Source organism: Panicum virgatum, chromosome 6N, assembly GCF_016808335.1.
Source record: "Panicum virgatum strain AP13 chromosome 6N, P.virgatum_v5, whole genome shotgun sequence".
NCBI classification, from domain to species: Eukaryota; Viridiplantae; Streptophyta; class Magnoliopsida; order Poales; family Poaceae; genus Panicum; species Panicum virgatum.
In genome coordinates, this window is record NC_053150.1 from 2718446 (window position 1) to 2721385 (window position 2940).

Consider the following 2940-nt stretch of genomic DNA (forward strand, 5'->3'; position numbering starts at 1 on the left):
TGTCTATTATATTGTGTATTTACTTTGAAACTTGGCATACCCAGCCTCAAATTCCTGGCTCCGCCACTGCTAGAGCGTCGGTCGGTCGGTCGCCCCGTGATCCCCGCCCGCGGTGGTGGAGCAGGTATGGTAGTAGGAGTAGTACTCTGCTACAGCTACCGGAGCCAGAGCAGGTAGGGACCTTTTGCTCGGTAATTCACTCCAGCCCCCCAGGGCATGTGCGCCGGATATCTGAGCGGCGGAGAGTGCGGCAGGCCCGTGGGCCGGAACATTCGGGATGGGGGTACCGCCTCAGGTTGTTTTTACAATAATTGATATACGGGTGTGCGCAAAATGAAGTTACGGTGGGGTATGGTCCCACACGAGGCATAAATAATTATTCCAAGGACCATGTGCTGGAGCGGCCTAGTTTGGAAGAAATCATATTGCTCTTTCCTCTTCAGCGGCGGCGACATAGGCGTCTCCGTCTCCTCCCATCCTCTGTCCGATGGATGCACTGGAGATCAATCAGATCCGTGGCGGAGGGGTGCCATGGGATCTTGGCGCGGTAGCAGAGTGGACGGCCAATCTGTGCTCACCGGATGTAGGGTGAACATGTTTGAGCGCTCACCTGGAGGCTGGATTGGAGCGGCAGTACAGGTTGGTGATGTGTATGGCTGGGATCCATGGAGGCGGAGGGGATCTTGTAGTTCTCCTAGGGAGTCCCGTCGCGGCAGCGTGCGGCCATCGCGCAGGCACCTCCTCGCCCGCTCGGCGCGGCCCCTAGGGAGTTGCTACTGCCGACGCGGCGTGCGGGCACCTCCTCGCCCGCTCGGTGTCGTAGACCAGGGAGCCTGGCAAGAAGACGCCTTCTTTGACTCGGCCTGGGCGCGGTGGTGCTGCACGTCGGCGCTACCGCTGCCGGAGCTGAGATCCAGGCGGCGCTGATCCCCTCCGCCATGGTACAAGGCTCCTCCATCCTGTCCTCTGCCAGTAGAGGAGGAAGAGGAGGACGCAGGGGCTCCTTCACGGCGCTGCTGGGCCTCCCCACCTCCCAGGCCATGGAGCTGCTCCTCCCCCGAGCCGTGGCGCCTGCATCAACGCCATCTCCCTGCCCCTGCCCGCGCGCCCACCTTCCCTCCGACCCGCACCTCGTGGACCTCGCGGAGGGAAGAGGACCTGCGGTGGCTGCGGCGGCCCTGCAATGGAAGAGGAAGCAGAGGCGACGCGGGCTAGCTGAGCGGCGCTTGACCCGGTGGAGACGCCGCCACCAGAGCTGGCAACAGCGGCGCAGGCGCATACCCAGGGAGGCAGGGAGAGCGTGTGTGGTGGCTCAGAGTAGCCTCGCTTGCAGATCCAACATCATGAACCAGTGAAGGTACATGATTGTTTTATCTCCTACATGCTAGAAATCTCACATGCTGAAGATGAATCGATGGGGCTTGATCTCGATCTTGGAGTCGAGTCCTATCATGATTTGGTAACTCAATACAGCAGCAGCATGGAGGAGGAGGAGCAGGTAGCTCATGACGGCGGAGATGAGGTGCATCAGCAGGCAGCTCATGCGGCGGAGATGAGGTGCACTGGCGGCTCAAGGTGACGAGATCCTGACTGTTTGCACCGCGACATTGCTTTGCTTGCTAGCTAAAGATCTTTTTTTGTTCTCTACTTCTTTCCTATTCGATGGACTAAGATGCACTTATCGAGTCGGTCCTAATCCTAATTGATGCAAATTTAGTGGCAGCAGCAAGTTTAGTTGTACATGTGTGGTTAGTGTGCAGACTTTAAGCTATCGTTGGCTGATGTCATTTGATCGTGAATGGCAAACACTGCCTTGTACGTTGACTAACATAAAAAAATTATTTGGCATGCAAAAAAATATGTGCATCACAACATGAATTTGCAAATATTTGATGTATACAAATATCTGTTCATGTTTAATTATCTAACAGTCCAGGCTTCCTTCGAGATATGTTCCTCTAATGTTTACTAGGCAAAGTGATTATCCATTGCACTCATCATGGATTAGCGCCAATGCTAATTGCACATTCTCGTTCTAGTTCTAGATAGATAAACTTTCTCTGTACTATGAGGTATTGATTCGGTGCTTGCACATTGGTCAATCTGATTTCGTGTGCGATTGAGCAAAGTTAATTGTGCATCCTTATGTATTTCACATGTTATCCTGATTTAGCTTGATTTCTATTTCAGCATCATATTATTTAGCTTAGTCAAATCCCAACAACTACTTCACATTTTTTGGAGCTCTGTGATGATCTCCTACTTGTTTAGCGATTCAACTTATTTGTCTTCAGTTGGTGATGTGTATTGACCAACCTATTAGTTGTGTTTTTTGCACAGAACTATGTGCATCCTTATATTTAAAATTGTAAGATTATTTGCTGTGTGTGTGTGTGAGAGAGAGATACAAACTTCAGTGCATGTACTTGTATATGAAGAAACTTGTGCGTCATGATGTAAATATTTCTCGAGATGGTCTATGAGCACAAAGAACATCTTTATATGCTTAATGGTTTCACAATTTCTTTTTGCTTATTATATAACTTTAGTTATGTATTGGTGCACATGCTAATTGCATGTTTGGGTATGTGCACAGAAAATCTCAATAATTTTGACATTTTCTATCTGCACTAAAATATGCACATATTAGCTCCCGATGTTTTTTTATATTTTTTGTTTTGTGCAAAATGATATGTGCATTTTTATATTACTATTATTTATAGTTGCATCAAGTCAGGTGTGCAAGGCAAGTACTGGAGTACTCGACCTACTCATAGAAAGGTGATATGAATCTAATTGATATCTTAAATTGTACTTTTTTATTAACTACCTAATGCACTCATACAAAAGGATATGATATATGCATGTGTAATGGCTTTGTTCGGTTCATCTTCGCTGCATCTAGTCAATAGTATTTCTCTCTCACACAAAACCAGCACT

The 2940-nt window shown here is 48.7% G+C and overlaps 1 long non-coding RNA gene across 1 annotated transcript; it reads left to right on the forward strand.

Annotated features, from left to right (window-relative positions):
* The first annotated feature begins 442 nt into the window (after positions 1 to 442).
* LOC120677557 lies at positions 443 to 1647 on the forward strand. Its single transcript, XR_005676360.1, has 2 exons — positions 443 to 1357; positions 1474 to 1647. It is a non-coding gene; the product is annotated as an uncharacterized LOC120677557 (long non-coding RNA).
* The last annotated feature ends 1293 nt before the right edge of the window (positions 1648 to 2940 follow it).